General features: G+C 29.3%; 1 long non-coding RNA gene across 1 annotated transcript; it reads left to right on the top strand.

Moving 5' to 3' along the window:
- LOC110012178 lies at positions 13,113–14,093 on the top strand. The gene is made up of 2 exons (XR_002287332.1): positions 13,113–13,365; positions 13,607–14,093. It is a non-coding gene; the product is annotated as an uncharacterized LOC110012178 (long non-coding RNA).

Below are 19,541 nucleotides of genomic sequence, written 5' to 3' on the forward strand. Positions count from 1 at the left end.
TATTTTCTATCAATTCATACTGTAACTCCTTATCAAGAGTTTTTATACTTAATTTACTGAATTTTTCTTCAAGCATTTTTTCTAATTCATGTATTGGTCTTATTTTGAAATCAGATATCACTGGAGGAGGCTGAAAGCTAGGAGATGCTTCTTTTTCCTCAGATTTTGTTTTTATTATGACCGGTTGTATATTATTTATAGCTTTAATAATCATTTCAATTTTATTATGAAGTGATTGAATTTGTTCTCCTAAAATATTAAGGAATAAATTTGTATAATTTTGTTGTTCAAACATATTATTAATATGTTTACAAGTTACTGTAAGAGTGTCTGTTTCTATTAATTTAGAAAAGGCTGAAAATTATGAATTTTGCCATTCTTTTCAATATGAAAAGACTGTTGTGGAGGGTAAAGACCTTGATAAACTTTCCCTGATTCTAGTCTATAATTTCTTTCTATAACAGAAATATAGTTTTTGACATATGTATCAAGGAATAAATTTGTATAATTTTGTTGTTCAAACATATTATTAATATGTTTACAAGTTACTGTAAGAGTGTCTGTTTCTATTAATTTAGAAAAGGCTGAAAATTATGAATTTTGCCATTCTTTTCAATATGAAAAGACTGTTGTGGAGGGTAAAGACCTTGATAAACTTTCCCTGATTCTAGTCTATAATTTCTTTCTATAACAGAAATATAGTTTTTGACATATGTATCAATAAACCATGTCACAAAAGGAATTAAAGCATTTTTTTCTTTGCAAACCTTATAAAATTCATCTTGAAAATATAACATTTCTTGCTTATCAAAGCTTTGGAAAAACCATTCTCTAAATTGGCTATAACCTGCGTCTTTAAATTCTTCTGAAATAATTTTTCTGGCTGGAGAGCCAGGGCTAAAATCTATAATAGAACTATAATCCATTAAATATTAAACCCCATTTCTGACATAGTCGGTTCTAACTCATTATTATCCTGAGTTTGATTATTAGCTTCTCTTACAATATTTTGTCTGTTAATATATAATTTTTCTGTAACAGGCGTAAATATTTCTGTTTCTCTTATTTGAGAAGTAGAGACTCTAGAAGGCATAGGAGATTCTACCCTATAATCTATAGGTGATATGTAAGATCTTAATGAGTTACATTTCTGAAATAGTAATGATTTAGAGTTTGTTTCAAATTTAATATTTACAGTTCCTTCATTATTTTGAAGAATATCTATAATCTTATTATGATCATGAAATTTAATATTTACAGTTCCTTCATTATTTTGAAGAATATCTATAATCTTATTATGATCATGTATTTGTGACCTTTTAGGTACAGCTTGTTCAATTATCCAGTTTTCTGGAAAAGTTATTTCTTCCTATTTAATAGGTCTTCTTGTAGTAATATTTGAATTACTAAAGTTTGTTTCAATTAGTATAGTTTCATTTTTTGATTTATCAATCTTTTACATTGTGGATTTAATGTAAATAAAGGCTTATAATATATTCTATAACAGATACATATTACTTTTGTTCAAGGCATATAATCATAACCATGAGTTTTAACATTTAATGTTAAAGCATCTAATATATTAATATCAGATAAAGATAATTGTAAATTTGGATATACATTAAAATAAACTGGTCCATGTGTCAATTAGTATAGTTTCATTTTTTGATTTATCAATCCTTTTACATTGTGGATTTAATGTAAATAAAGGCTTATAATATATTCTATAATAGATACATATTACTTCTGTTCCAGGCATATAATCATGACCATGAGTTTTAATATTTAATGTTAAGGCATCTAATATATTAATATCAGATAAAGATAATTGTAAATTTGGATATACATTAAAATATACTGGTCCATGTGCCAGACTAGATTGTATTATGCCCATAAGGGATTGTTTCCAATTTAAATTTCTACCATCTCTTAAAGCTGCAATAAAGCTTTCTGGTAAACCTTCTAAAGTCAAAGGTTTAAATGCAATTTGTACAAGTCCTATATGTAGAAATTTATGTGTTTGTCTATAATGACTAATGTCCTTTTCGAATAATAATCTTATTATCATTTCATCATTATTTAATGAGATAGATTCTTCAGTAGTTTTTACTACTTGTTTTAATCCTAACTTTTCAAAAGTTCTTAATTGAATATTAATCTCGGTTCAACTTTTGGAATTGTCCATCTATTTAATAAATCCAAATTCTGAGGTATATCATATTCCTCATTTTTAATATTTTTAATATTAGAATTCTTATTAAGTATGTTCATGTGATGCATGAATAAAGTCATGTGTTGATCCATAACATATTAATTACTACTACCATGGCTCTGATACCATTGCAACCAGGATCATCAGGCAAGGATAGGATAATTTTACAAGATAATGAATAACCGGCAACCTTTCATAAAATTTATATTCAAATATAATACTCCAAACTGCCCCTAAAAGCGTCTTTAACACGGCTATGACCGGGGTCTTACCAGGAGCCTATATTCAAATAAAATTATTAATTTAACAAAATTTAAAAATAATAAAAAATATTAAATATTTAATTTAAATATATATTAATACTTTTAATATAACATTTTATATAAGTTAAAATAGTTGATATAAGTTTTAGTTATATTGATTTAGTATATCTTGTAAATAAATATTGAAATATATTTAAATTAAATAATAATTTAATTTAATTAATAATATATATATATATATTATAAGTGATTTTTATTTATATTCAAATAAAAGAGGCAAAATGGACATTTGTCCACTTAAAACCCTATTTCTGTTTATGGGAGGATGTTAAGTTGTATATATAGTGGGGGAAAAGGTCTTCTGGACCATTGCACTGCTTAAATAGCTGAAATAGAGTAAAAAACAAGGTCCCTACTCTCATTTCCATAGCGTGTACAGCACATTCCGTCAGTTTTGGACGAAGGGGGTCTTTTTTGCAGTGTCTCAAAATTCATGGTGTCTTTTATGGCTATTTATTTAACACATGTAAGTTTTGTGTAATTTAACATAACACAAGGGGGTATTATGCAATTTTTCCTTATATAAAACTGGCCTACCCCACCCCCTCTGCGATCACTAGCGCCCTTCCCCTCCCTCGTCCTCCTATCGTCATCGGCCCCCTTCCCCAATCTCCTGTCGTCGATGGCCACCCGGTTCACCATTGTTGTCGGGGCGCACCCCCTTCCCATCTGAAATTTTTTAAATCTTAAAATATTTTTCTAAATTATTGGATTTTTTTCTGAAATTTTTGAAATTTTTTCATGTTTTTCTTAGATTATCGGCTTTCTTCTAAAAAAATTTTTCAGAAATATTTTTTCTGTTTCTTGTTTTCAATTTTCCATTTTTTTTCTTATTTTCTGAAATATATTTTGATTGGGTATATTTATGCAATTGTTAATTGTTAGAATTATTTTGTTGTGTTTTTTTAATTGTTTGGTATATTTTGTTGTATTTCTGAAATTGTTTCTAGGTTGCTGTATCAAGATGATTGTTAAATATTAGAAATATACCTATGGAATTATTTTGTATGTATGTTGTATTCTTTTTAAAAGTATGTATTTGTATGTATGCAAATTTTTTGAGTAATTTTATGTAATTTTATAATATTGCACATTTTAGGCAAATTTTTAAAAAATTAGCGAATTCAATGAAAAACTGTAAAAAAATTAGCAAATTCAATGCACATTTTATAAATTATTATCTTGATCATTACAAAATTGTTACTATAAAATAAATGCCTTTTAGTATTTTAAAATGCACGTTTTAAATAAATGCCTTTTAGTATTTTTAAATTATTAAAGAAAGAAACAAAAATATTAAGAAACCATCTACCGGGGGGCATCAGCGGCAAACGAATGACAAGAGAAGAATGGTAGTAGGTGTGAGAAGTGGGAAGATTGAGAGAAGAGGGGAAGAGAAATAACAGAAGATGAAAGAAAAATAAGAGAGAAACGGGAGATATTGCTTCAAAAGTAGGGAGAAAAAAGAAGGGGGAAAAGGGAAACAAAAAGAAAAATGAAATTTATAAAATACGAAGCAATACGCGTTGCAAATTATTAGCAATAGATATAATTTTAAAATCCATTGCAAATGGTGTCACGGACATTAATTGTTGCACAAATCGTTGCATTCTACTATTTTTTTTCAATTAATAATATATGTATATTTATCAATGTATGTATAATTTAATAACTTACTTCTTGTAATTTTTTTATATTTGTATATTTTATAAATTTATTTATATAATTTGTGTAAATCTAATCAGTGATTTTAATATGAACTGTTCATGATCTAAATCAGAAAAGATTACGCCATTTGAAACATAAGTTACTATTTGAAATGTTACTACTATATTCACAAAAAGTTCAAAGTTTTCATTATTCACATAAGATAATTAGATATTGTTAAGCATGCAACAATATAAAAAGTATTTTTTCTATATAAAAAGGACTAATTTGATAATTCTACAAATTTAATGGATTAAAGTGACGAAAACAAACCTAAATTGACCAATTTTACCTCCAAAAAGTCAAAATCCAGGACGGAAAGATAATTAAAGAGACCAAATTGAGAAAAGTGGATTGAGAGCAATGTTCGATGGGCGTTCGTTGTGCGAGATATTGTTTCAATGTTTTTTTAAATAAATAAATTAATTTTATAAGGTCAGAATGATTTTATAAGGTCAGAACAGCCACTTGAATTAAATTAAAAATGATTTTTTTAAATAAATAAATAAATATTCTTTCAATGTTTTATAAGGTCAAAATGAAAAATGAGGGTTGTGGTCCCTGATGTTTACACATTGGGTGAATAAATTTTCAGAGAATAAAAATTATTGTCAGATATTAGTGATTTACACGCACGATTATTGTATTGCATGCACTCATATCAATATTGAAACTATAGGATACCACTACCAAAAAAATAGCTAAATTTCTTTATATTTTAAAATAAGCTGAAAGTATCCATGTATTTTAATTGACCAAAATATCCTTATATTGTATGTGAAATTACTAAAGTCACATTAACCTTTTATTGAATTTTTTTTTGTATTTTTCTCTCTTTTAAAAATATAATTTTTTTTACTCTTAAACATATTTATATTAAATATCAATATACAACAAAATAAAAAAATACATTACAAAAACTAATATATTAAATTTTATTTTTCAAATTTGGATATCTACATTAATATAAATAATAAGCAATTATAATAACTATAAGTTATAAATTACTTTAAAATAATAATTATTATAATTATTTGAAATTACTTTTAATTAACTAAATTATATATTTAAATTAATTTAAGTACAATAATTATTTAATATTATCAATAATTAACTAGAATATATATTTAATTATTATAATCACTTAAAAATTTTCGAATATATTTGATTAATAAATTAAAAAATAGGGCCGACGAAGACGGCAGCCACTCCCTCACAGGTCTCCATCGCCCTCTTTCTCCTCTTCGTCGCCCAAATTTGGGGGCAACAGTGGGGAGGCGGCAAGGCGACTCTAGTATAATCAATATAAATTCAACGGTCAATAAAATAAAAAATAATGTATATTAAGTAAGGGAATAACGGTCATTTTATCAAAAAGTTAACGCCGTTAATCATATTTAATAGAGGTGGGCGATTAAGCTGAGTTTTTAAAACACGGGATGTGTTTTGCCTATTTCTAAATTAAAGGAGGATTTTTTGCTGAGTTTTAAAACACGGGAGTTTTATGTAATTTAGCCAAAAAAAAATAATAATAATTTTCCCCTAGTGCACTATAAATAATTACGGATTAAATACAATTTATCCTTATGATATGTAAAATAAGCAAAAAATCTAATGAAAAAAGAATTAATAAATTATTTTCTTGTATTTTGAAAAATGAAGCAAACTACCCCCTATCAACAGTTTAAATAGGAGGTTGTAACACAAATTTTGTGTTTTGGATTTATTGAAACAAGAAAAATATTACAAAATATTTTTTTATTTAATTGTACTTTTTGCGAATACAAAATCTCTATTGGAACCATTGATTCTTCACTTCACAAATGCACTCTTTGATTTTGGCAACTTTGGAGGTGGAGCTTGATGCTTTGATTGCCTCAATGTTGATTTAGGTCTCTAATAACATTAATTCACGGGTCTTTTGACTTATTCTCAAATTAAACACTATAGACTTGGAGAACTTGACTTGAACTTGAATATCTCTTGGTGGATTTGACCTTTTGATCTTCCTCCAAGATAAACTTGTGTCTTAACAATATTAATTCACGAGTCTTTTGACTTCTTCACGAATCAGATGTTGACTTTGGATGGTGTCAGCATACTTCTCAAAACTGAAAAGGGTATGGGATGAACTGACTTGTATTACACCTACTCCACAATGCACTTGTGGAGCTATTAAGGAAGTTGCAGATCTCAAGATGGCAGACCAACTGATGAATTTCTGATGGGTTATAGTCGTATGAGGAACCATATCCTCATGATGGACCCCTTGTCCAATGTCAGCAGAGCCTATTCTATAATAGTAAGGACTGAAAAGTAAATGGAAGTCAATTCAAGACATCCATACACTACACAGAACATGGCTATGCAAGCTTTTAAAAGGCTTGAAATTGAGAAATTTTTTCAAAGGAAAAGAACTTTTACATATTAAAAGAACTCAAGTATGCAAGGAGTGTGGAAAGACAGGTCATCTAAAGGAGGTGTGCTTCAAGATATATGGATACCCAGAATGGTATAAAACACTAGTGGAACAGAGGAAGAAGCAGTAAACAATAAGGTTGGAGTTGCTACTGAGACTGAAGAATTTGTGTACAATGTTGTAGATGGAAGATAAGTGACTGAGATCATAGGGGCTGAATTACACATACTTTGGAAGATTAGAAACTCAAGTACTAGCCTTAGCAAACGAAGACAATGGTGAGTTCTTAGGTAAGTTCCTTGAAAACTCAGTCTTGGATAATTGGTCATCTAATTATCTGGATTTTAGATAGTGGAGCCACAACTCATATGTGTAATAATGCTTCACTCCGATGAGCCAAAAGCCAGTGTCTCCAATGCATTCATACATCTCGCAGATGGCACAAAGCATTCTATTAAATATTCAGGAAACATAACACCTTCTGACAAAGTTTATCTGCAAAATGTATTGTTTGTGTCAGATCTAAAGTTCAACTTACTATCTGTAAGCAAGATGTGTAATACCTCCTCTATTAGATTTAAATTCTTTCAATCCTATCGTGCTATACAGGACACCAGACTAAAGAAGTGGTTCTAGTAGGATGCTTGTTATTGATGGGTATTGAATCCACCAAAAATAATTCCTACGAACACTTGTGTAGAAGTATGAGTAGGGTCGAATCCACAGGGATTGATTTTAAATTAATTCCTTCAAAAATAAAAATAATCAGGGGGATTTTTTATTTTGAAGAAAATTAAAAATAAAAACTAAATTAAACTAAATAGCTAATAAGATTAGAAGAGATAAATATAAGATAAAAGTATTCCAGTTAAAGATATGATCATGCTTATTCCACGGTCAGTCATAGATGCAAAGATAACAACTATTCATGATAGATAAATTGGTTATGGCCTTTGATACGACCTAACGACCTCACCTTTTCTTACCTTGTGGATAGTCAAGGAACGTTCATTGACTAAACCCCTAATCAGTAAACAACCTTGGGAATATTCGTAATATTTAATTTACCGACAACATTAAGAACTAAAAAGACCCAATTCTAACCAATAAATTCCTACGATGATTTATTTAAGTTAGATTGTGTATTCCCCATAATAGAATCGAAAACTTCTGCATAATCAATTATGCTTTAGTACCACTAGTTATTGAACTAAACAAACAATTACGGATTTGCAAGTTCAATTGGCTAGGCAAATATTCTTGACAATGATATCATTTATAAATCAGATTATTTGTAATAAAAGCACAGAGAACAACACAAATACCAATAGGAATAAAAGTATAAAATATAAATTAGATCTCACAACTTGTTGAATTTAAGCATTCACCAAGTCTTCAACCGGAATGAGAGAACTAGCTAGACATGCTCATGGAAGAATCCATGAAAAGCAAAGTAAGAAAATATCATTAAAACGTAGAGAAATAGAAACGAGAATTCAAGGTCTGAAATTCTCAAGACTTCAAAAGTTGTCTCTTAAAGTGAATTAATCACATATACAGCAACTAGATACCTAATTCTACTAGGATTAAAGATAGATTCCTAATTGAATTAAAAGACTAATGGAAATAAAATTATAATCCTAGTCAAGCTCCTCATTCATCAAAAGGTAGTCCAAGCAGCTCCAAATTATCACCAAAAGTTGAGTTTGAGTCTTGTCTTAATTTCCATTTTAGTTCTTTTCTTCATTTTCTATTTCATTTGTCCTAATACTGTAAAATAATATTTAATTAGGAGAATTTTGGTCAAAAAATAGGTCAAAATATCGCATTAAATAAGTATAAAATGCGATCCTATCAGTTAGGAAAACTTTACATCCTCAAGAAACAATCTTTTGAGAAGAAGCATATAGATGAAGTCATGAATTCCAATAGAGAATGTGGCCTTAGTGTACCACTTGTTACATCAGAAACTTGGCATAAAATACTAGGACATATCCCTCATAAGGTAATGATTCATACAGGATTAATAAAAAAAAGCAAAACTCAGTCTTTATCCTGTGAAATCTGTCCTCAAGCTAAACAACAGAAGCTGTTTTTTCCCTTAAGCAATTCATCTTCTCAAAATTGCTTTGACATACTGCACATAAATTTATGGGGGCCTTATAATGAATATTTCATTTCTGAGTGCACATACATGTTAACAATATCAGATGATCACAATAGGTGTACTTGGACTTTTTTAATGCAATAAAAATCACAAACTGCAAGTTTGCTAGTTAATTTTCATAAGATGATATTGACTTAATTTGATAAGAGAATTAAAGTAATAAGAACTGGCAATCGGTCTGAATTCCTAGTAAAACAATGTAAAAAAAAATTAGAGAAGAAGGAATAATACATCAAACAATTTGTGCATACACACCACAAATAAAATAGCGTTGCAGAGTGAAAGCATAAACATCTTTTGTAGGTAGCTAAATCATTGATGTTTCAATCTAATTTGCCAAAATATTTTGGACAGATAGCAATCTTGACAGCAACCTATATAATAAATAGAATACCTACACCAATCTTAAAGTGAAATACTCCTTATGAAATACTATATGATAAGCCTGTAAACAATACTCAATCTAAAACCTTTGAATGCTTATGTTTTGCAGCAAATACATTACCAAATAAATTTAAATTTGATCCAAGGGTTTTAAAAAATATATTTTCGTAGGATATGCCTTAAATCAAAAGGGATATAAATTATATGACTTAAATAAGAGGACTGTCTTAGTCTCAATAGATGTAACATTTCAAGAAGATGTCTTTCCTTATGTAGGACAACAAGTTGATCCTACCACATGCTCTATACCACAAATAGCTCCTGAAATGGATCAAAATTTCCCTGATAACTTTGAACATACAACAGAAATGGATCAAAACATTAATAATGCAGAAGCTGCTGGAAACTTACTTCAAGAAGGAAATATAGATATACAGGCGAGGAAAAATGAGATTTATGGGATAAAATGTGTAGCCCAGTAGCAGAAGGTGGTTTGGGTATTCGGAATTTGGCGGATTATGTTCGGACTTTTTCTATGAAGTTTTGGTGCCGCTCGGCTGAAATCATCCTTGTGGTCGGATTTCTTGCATGACTGCTACTGTAGGACCCTTCATCCTACTCATGTCAGTTGCAAGAGGTACAGCACGTTATGGGTTACCAGCTAAAATATCTCCCAGTCACATACTTGAGAGCCCCTCTATACAAGGGCAATAGAAAAGCATGCTTGTTTGATTCGCTCATCTCCAAGCAAGGGAAAATGAGATGCTGAGGAGGTCTTCTAGAGTAACTTCTAGACCTTCTAGCTTTCAAGACTTTATATGTTCTAATACTCTTGAGTATACAGATATACAGTAGCTGTACATTCACCTACTATGCATACTTTTTTGCTATATATTTTGATTATTCTTTGAAATACGATCCAACTGAAAGCTAAAAGTGTTATTTATTTACAGATAATGATTTACAAAGTATCAAAATAATGTATGCATTAATTGGTTGTGAATCTTTAGTTTGGTTTATGTAATATTTATCATCGCATGATAGATTTTTTATTGGCATGACACTATAAAAAAAAAAAATATCAAGATTATGCATGAACGTATCTTTTTGAACTTAATATTATAAAAAATAAGGAATGATAATAAAGAAGATGTTGACAGAGAGAAAAACTAAATTGAAAAGAATATTTATAGTTAAAAAATAAATAAATTGATCAGAATGATAATTCTGGAATAAAAAATATTTTTCTATATTTATCTTTGGAAGAAGAAAATAGAAAAAATTAAAAAAGGTGATTCTATTATTTACATTTTCTTTAATTCCATGTTATTTTTAAGTAGTGATTATTACTAAGATATAATTAGGTCAAGAAAAAATTAATTAAAAAAGTACCACATAAATTATAGAAGATTCATAACGAGAAATTTTATAATTATATTAATTTTTTTATGAGCATCTTCTTCATTTCTTAACTCTTTTTGTACCTCACTTGAAACTTTTTCATTTTAATCCCTTCAATGATATATTTTTAAATTATTTAGGCATAATAAAAATTAAAGTGAACAATTAAAAGTTACACTTTTAACAAATGTTCAAAACAAAATAAAGTGATGAATGGCTTAATTGATACGATGTCTTTTTTGTTTATGAAAAAAATATTTAAATATTAGAACTATTTTTGTACCGATTTTGGAACGATCATAGTTGTTCCAAAACTTTAATAGTCACACTTAGCAGATTTTATCTCCCTCCTCCCCCCTCGCCGTGCCACCACCAACGTCGCCACCACCTTCTCCCCCAAGTACCGTCTCCCTCCACCACCTCTCTCACTCTCAAGCTTGTCGTCCCCTCCTCGGCCTTTAAATTAGGTAGGCTCCCCTCTGCCTTGGCATTTTCGAAATGCAATTTTTTATTTTTTTTTTATTTTATGCTTTTTAAAGATTTTTTAAAATTTACATAAATATTAAATTATTTTTTGAAATATTTTTTACTTAATATTCTGAAATTTTTTGAAATCTTAAAATATTTTCTAAAATGTTAATATATTTTTCTAAATTATTGGATTTTTTCTGAAATTTTTGAAATTTTTTCATGTTTTTCTGAGATTATCGGTATTTTTCAGAAATATTTGAAATATTTTTCTGTTTCTTGCTTTCAATTTTCTATTTTTTTCTATTTTTCTGAAATATATTTTTTGTTGGGTATATTTATGCAATTGTTAATTGTTAGAATTATTTGTTGTGTTTTTTTAATTGTTTGGTATATTTTGTTGTATTTCTGAAATTGTTTCTAGGTATGCTGTATCAAGATGATTGTTAAATATTATAAATATACCTATGAAATTATTTTGTATGTATGCTGTATTCTTTCTGAAAGTATGTATTTGTATGTATGCAATTTTTTTGAGTATTTTTAATGTAATTTTCTAATATTACACATTTTAGGCAAATTTTAAAAAAATTAGCGAATTCAATGAAAAATTAAAAAAATTATGGACTTTTAGGAAAATTATGGACTCTAGTGCAATTTTCAAAAAAATTACCGAATTTAATGCAAATATTAAAAATAATAATTTTTAAAAATATCTATCTTCTGAAGTTTTACTTTTTTTTTAAATAATTCTAAAAGTTTATATTTTATGAAAATTTGTTGAAAAGAATTCCTGAAAAATTTTTAATGTATACAAAAAACCAATTACACTAGACCCACGGTTCACTTAGAACTTTCAGGAGGTGTCATTATAACGGCTTTTATTTTGATTTTTTATAAATTATTATATTGATCGTTACAAAAATTATTACTATAAAATACCAACACCAATTAAGAAACAAAACACAAAAGGTAATGCAAACACTTCCTAAACTTTTAAAAAAATAACAAGACGAGAGCAAGTGAATTTTTTAGTTTTAAAGTTTAGAGCATTCTACAATTCCTTTTTTTATTATTAATTAAAACATATTTTTGTTATAGGTAAAATTGCACGTTTTAAATGGAAGTGGTCCTTTAACTATCACTCAAGTTTTGAACATATCATAAAAAAGGGTCCACACTTTAGGAAAAATACAAACACATTTTTCTCACCTCTGACACTGTGACGAGGATTTATCAGCGCAATACATATAATTTTACACATTTAATATTTCAAAAAAAACGTATCCATATTAGTGTATATATATATATTTATATGTATATATTAAGTGCTAAGAATTCATATTTTCTCACAATAATGACTTTCTTAATTTTAATAGCAGAAATTATCTTGTGAAAGTTTTCAATAGTAATTTATGACAAAATGTTAGATATAAATTTCTAAATAGAAATAATTAGTGTCAAATGATTGATGTCATTATAGTGTGTGACTAATTGTTCATGATGATACTTTTTTTTATATAATTCTATTTGATAATAATTAAATTGTAATGAGATTAAAATTATGTTCACTTAATTACATATCTTCGTAATAATTTCAAAATTTTCATTTAATATTTTCAATAATATTATTTTTTGTCTTGGTGATGGTTACAGACTGATCAAATTCGTGTCATCTAAATTTTGTTTGGCCATCTATTTATGCTAATTAATTAATTTCTCTTATTTACTCTTCACTCTATAAAATATGATCAATACATGGAAGTTCAAAGAAATGGGCTTGTTGCTAGACGGACGTCAAAATGAGAAAGATATTTATAATTTTTTAAATAATGAAAAGATATATTTATAACTATCAAACTTCAAAAGATGTGACTGTAATTTAACCTTTATTTTATATTTGGGACTTCAAAGTATGACGCTCATTGGTTGCTATCTCAACATTATAAATCCGAAATTATATTTACAACAATAAATTCAAAGCTGAAGTTGGGCGAATGATAAATTAATTCATGGAACAAATGAAATAGAATCTAAAAATAGGACAAAGCAATTCATTTTCTGACCAGCGTAAATATTCTTTCACACATTTAATGTGTCAAAAAAAAAAATCACACAAATCTCATTAACCCAAGAATGAAAAACACAAACACAACTACAAGAATCTCCTATAAATACCCATTCTGCAGAACTCTGAGAAACCACACACAGACATTTACTCAATCAAAGATTACTACAAGAGCAAAGGAGGAGCAAAAGCTAAGGATGGCGTCAATTTGTCAAGGTACGGAAATGAAATTGGTTTTTAGTTAACTGCAAACATGTTTCCATCTTTGGGTAAATTTCATCGACTGCCTCGACACAACTTGCAGAGGGAAAACATAAATCCTAAAATCATAACTCTAGCACCAAGTCCCAACAACTAAATGAAAGTAGAAGTAATTTTCAATATATAAATTGTCTATAGAATTAATTATTCAACGCCACTTCCATTCTTTGACTCCTTTTCGTGCTTATATATATAGGTAAGAGCGAATGGCCTGAGCTAGTTGGGACGTGTGGAGAAGTAGCAGCAAAAACCATCGAGAAGGAGAACTCCTTCGTCTCTGCCCTCATTGTTACACCATCCCAACCAGGGATCATTTTAATTTTCAGTTGCGCCCGAGTAGTTGTTGCCGTCGATGAGAAAGGCATTGTTATACGCGTGCCTACGATTGGTTAAACTAAGCGGATGGAGACGATTCTTCATTACTTCACTTGCCTTATAGTTGGCTTGTAATATGATTAAAATAAATAAGTCGTTCGAGGGTCGTCTTGCTGTTCTAATTTGATTTACTGTTTAATATGTTTTATCAATAATATGCGAGCTTTGTGTTTGCTTAAATTTGGGACATCGGAAGTGGGCCGGAAAATTTGTTCTATAGTAATAGTGTAAATGTTTCGTCATTTTCGTGTCATGTATTGAAGCTTCATAAGATGTCATGCAAATAAATTAATTAACGTGAAGGATAATATTCCTTATTCTATACTTATATCACGAGCTCGACTCGAATTCAAAAATTCACGAGCTCATGAACAGAAACACTTGAGCTTGAGTCGAGCTCAAAATCAAGTAGGCTCGCAAAGCTCCTGAGCCGGCTCGACTCATTTGCCACTCCTAATTTACACATTGCGTGAATAAATTTTCAGAGAACAAAAATTATTGTCAGATATTAGTGATTTACACGCACGATTATTGTATTGCATGCTCTCATATCAATATTGATCTACAACGGACAGAATATTGAAACTACAGGATACCACTACCAAGAAAAAATAGCTAAATTCCTTTATATTTTAAAATAGGCTAAAAGTACCCATATACTTTAATAGACCAAAGTATGCTTATATTGTATGTGAAATTAATAAAGTCACATTAACCTTTTATTGAATTTTTTTGTATTTTTTCTCTCTTTTAAAACTATAATTTTTTTTATTCTTAAACATATTTATATTAAATATCAATATACAACAAAATAAAAAAATACATTATGAAAACTAATATATTAAATTTTATTTTTCAAATTTGGATATCTACATTAATATAAATAATAAGCAATTATAATAATTATAAGTTATAAATTACTTTAAAATAATGATTATTATAATTATTTAAAATTACTTTTAATTAACTACATTATATATTTATTTTAATTTAAGTACAATAATTATTTAAAATTATCATTAATTAACTAGAATATATACTTAATTTTTATAATTATCTAAAATTATTAAAATATATTTGATTAATAAAATTAAATTAATTAAAAATATAAAAAATGGGGCTGATGGGAACGGCAACCTCCCCGTCACAAGTCGTCATCGCCCTCTTTCCCCTCGCCGTCCCCCAAATTTGGGGTGGATAGCGGGAGAAGGCGATAGGGGGGGAGGCTAGTGGGGTAGGCAGCGAGAGTGGGTGGGTGGTAAAGGACTAAGGTTAATTGATCAAATATGATGGCTCTGGTATAATCAATACAAATTAAACGATCAATAAAATAAAAAATAATATGTATTAAGTAAGGTCATAATGATCATTTTATTAAAAAGTTAATGCCGCTAGTTATATTTAACGGAGAGGGGCGGATTGAATTGAGTTTTTAAAATACAAGAGATGTTTTGCCTATTTTTAAATTAAAAGAGGAGTTTTGCTGAGTTATTAAAACAGAGGAGATTTATCCAATTTAGACAAAAAAAAAAGTTAATAATAATTTTCTCCTAGTGCACTAAAATGATTACGAATTAAATGCGATTTATCATTAAGATAGGTGAAATATTAAAAAAATCTAATGAAAAAAGAATTAATAAATTATTTTCTTGTGTTTTAAAAAATAAAGCAAACTATCCTCTAACAATGGTTTAAATAGGAGGTTGTAGCACAAATTTTGTGTTTATCAATTTATTGAAACAAGAAAAATATTACAAATAATTTTTCAATGTAATTGTACTTTTTGTGAATACAAAATCTCTATTTGGAATCTCTGATTCTTCACTTCACAAATGTGATATTTGATTTTGGCAACTTTGGAGGTGGAGGTGGAGCTTGATGCTTTGATCACCTCGATGTTGACTTAGGTCTCTAATAACGTTAATTTGCGGATCTTTTGACTTATTCTCAAATTAAACGCTATAAACTTGGAGAACTTGACTTCAACTTGAATATCTCTTGGTGGATTTGATGCTTTGCTCTTTTGCCAAGATAGACTTGTGTCTTGACAACATTAATTCGCAGGTTTTCTAACTTCTTAGAATCCAATGTTGACTTTGGATAGTGTTTGCGACAAATGCCGTAGATCTTCTTTGATTTGTGCTTGTAAGAATTTTGAGTCTGCTTCAACGCTCTCTAGCTTTTTTCCTCGATTCTCTCTTCAATTTTGTCTTGAGTGACCTCTTGACCCGTCTTCACTTGTATCTTGTCTTGTGCTTCGAGTTGCGTCTGTTGAGTGGTGAAGTCACCCTATTTATAGTTGCAGGATGAAAGACTTTGCCATATTTATTTTATGATGTGGCGCGATATGATTGGCCCATCATGATTTATTTTCTTAATCACAAGATGTGATATAAAATTATCAAATTATTGATATTTGTTTCTTTTGTTGCCAAGAAAATATTTAAATTGCCTTGATGAATACTTCAATTCCATACATGACAATATTTGATTTTATCCATAAAATAATATTCTATTTTATAAAAAATATAAAATTAATGGAAAAATATATTGCACATATCAATATATAATTGGCAATAAATTTTTGTATGCTTACAAATGCCCGCTCGAGATTTGTTCATTAGTTGCACCAAAGTGGATGTGTGAACATGTCTCGAAATTATTTCCTCGCATTCCTCCGCTTCCTTTTTCTTCTTCTTCACTTTTTTTGTATTGAACTTGAAAATAAAATTGCAAGTTATCTATATTTGATAATTTGTAGATAGTTTAAACTCGCAGCCTTCAATTTAAATTTGTAGATAGTTCATATTCAAATCTGGGAGTCTTCATTTGAATTTGATAAATTGTTTATACATATCAAAGAGCCTTCAATTTGAATTTGTAAATAGTTTATATTCATATCGGGGAGTCTTAACTTGAATTTGGTAGATAGTTTATACTCGTATCAAGGAGCCTTCAATTTGAATTTGTACATAGTTTATACTCATATCAAAGAGTCTTCAATTTGAACTTGTAGATAATTTATACTCATGTAAGGGAGTCTTCATTTGAATTTGAAAAATAGTGTATACTCATATCAAGGAATCTTCACTGAAATTTGATAGATAGTGTACACTCATATCAAAGAGTCTTCAATTTGAATCTGTTGGCAATTTATAATCATATCACAGAGTCGTCATTTGAATTTGGTATATAGTTTATACTCATATCAAGGAGTTTTCAACTCTTCATTTGAATTTGAAGTTGAGGGATAGTTTATACTCGTATCAGGGAGTCTTTACTTGCATTTGAATTTGATAGAAAGTTTAAACTCGTATTAATGAGTACTTGAAGGAAAATCAGTTTAAGAGTTTAGATAGTTTAACGTCATATCTAGGAGCATTATTGAAAGTTTAGACTCTTATTAAGAAGAGTTAATGCAGTTTAAGCTCTTATCAAGGAGCCTTCCAAAGTTTTCAGTGTGATCCGACATATTCTTCGTCATTTTCTTGTCCATCTTCATAAGTGTCGGCACTTAAATATTCCCATTCATGAAGATCCATGGTTATTTATATGGCATGTACACGAGTTGCTAATTCTTCAAAAGTTTTTTGTTTGAATCCTTGAAGTACATAGCAAAGACCCCAATGCATTCCTTGGATGCTAATCTCAATTGCTGAGGTCTCGAATAATCTATCCTTGCAATTGAGGCTGAAAATTTTCAAGCGGTTGATATAATCAATAACAAGCTCTTCCTCCCACTAGTGGGAGTTTGTAAGCTCGATCTTGTTGATTGTCCTTCTGGTACTACAAAAGCGATTGAGAAACTCTTGTTCTAATTGCCCCCAACTATGAACTGAGTTGGTTTCTAAGTTGTTATACCAGTCAAATTCATTTCCCTTCAAAGATCGGACAAATTATTTTACGAGCTAAAATCTGTAGGTCCTTGCATTGTTGCACATCTCAATGAAATGAGAAATGTACTGCTTTCGGTTCTCCTTGCCATCAAATTGTTGAAAATTTGGGGGTTGGTAGCTAACTAGCATCTTCAAATTATCAATTCGTTGAGTATATGTCATGGTGTAAGTCATTGATGACTTTGAGCTTCTATCGACTTTATCCTCAATATTCCCCATGATGAATTCTTTCAATTGGTCGATGGGAATCAACCCTTCTGATGAGACTTGCAAGTCTTTGGTTGATCACTTCTCGATCTCACTAGATTGTTGGTTTAAGGACGTCTCTTCTTCTTCATGCCTCTGAACTTGTGTTTTGGCCACGTGACTAGCATCAGAATTGTCGATCGTGTTCATCATTTTGCTGATTTGAGAATCTTGCTCTTGAATATGTTTTGCTAGATCTTCTATGGCTCTCATTAAACATGCAATTTGCTCTTCCAAGGTTGTAGCATTTGTCACCATGACGGAAGCTATACTTGATATTGAGCGAGGAGTGGATGAAGAAGAATTATCCTTCAAACCTCTATCATCTTCGTTAGTCTCACCAAGATGGAGTAGATCTTTCTCAACAGTTTCATGAAAGTCACCTCAGGGAATGTTTTCTTGGACGTACGTCTTGCAAGGACTCGAATTATTTCATTTGAACTTGAAGCATTGACTTTGAGTGGCGGAATCTTGTTAGCAATCATTGCCATACTTTAGATTTTTGGTGAAGAGATAAGAGGTAGAGATTGTCCCACCAGTCGTGCTAGAAATTTGTAATGCAAATTTCATGTTTCTGAATTTATTGAAATAAGAAAATTATTACAAATATTTTTTTAATATAATTGTACTTTTTTTAAATACAAAATCTCTATTTGGAACCTCTTATTCTTCACTTCACAAATACGATCTTTGATTTTGGCAATTTTGGAGTTGGAGCTTGATGCTTTGATCGCCTCGATGTTGACTTAGGTCTCTAATAATGTTAATTTACAGGTCTTTTAACTTATTCTCAAATTAAATACTATAAACTTGGAGAACTTGGCTTCAACTTGAATATCTCTTGGTGGATTTGACACTTTGATCTTTCGACAAGATAGACTTGTGTCTTGACAATATTATTTTGCGGGTCTTTTGACTTCTGGATGAATTAGATGTTGACTTTGGATGGTGTCTGCGACGAAATCCTTGATTTTTTCTTTGAATGCCATGGATTTTCCTTGATTTGTGCTTGAAATGATTTTGAGACTGCTTGAACGCTTTCTTGCTTCTTTCTTCAATTGTCTGTTCAATTCTATCTTGAGTGACCTCTTGACTCGTCTTCACTTGTGTCTTGTTTGTCTTCAGTTGTGTTTGTTGAGTGGTGAAAAACACCCCTATTTATAATTGTTGAGTAGAAGACTTTGCCATATTTATTTGATGACGTGGCGCAATATAATTGGCCCTTAATGATTTGCTTTCGTAATCACACGATGTGATATAAAATTATCAAATCATTGATATTTGATTCATTTGTTGGCAAGAAAATATTTAAATTGCTTGAATACTTCAATTCTATACATGACAATATTAGATTTTATCCATCCGTCAATATTTTATTTTATAAAAAATATAAAATTGATGGAAAAATATATTGCACATATCAATATATAATTGACAATAAATTTTGCATGCTTACAAAGGTAATTTGCATTATTTTTCAAAACACAAATGGTAATTTTATGCCATATCATTTAAGCTAATCACAGGACGAACAAATTACACTTACTATGTAACGTTATATATATAACTCAAGAAGAGTGACTGCTCATGACACTTACAAGATTCGACAATTTA

Source organism: Sesamum indicum, linkage group LG6 (genome assembly GCF_000512975.1).
Source record: "Sesamum indicum cultivar Zhongzhi No. 13 linkage group LG6, S_indicum_v1.0, whole genome shotgun sequence".
Classification (NCBI taxonomy): domain Eukaryota; kingdom Viridiplantae; phylum Streptophyta; class Magnoliopsida; order Lamiales; family Pedaliaceae; genus Sesamum; species Sesamum indicum.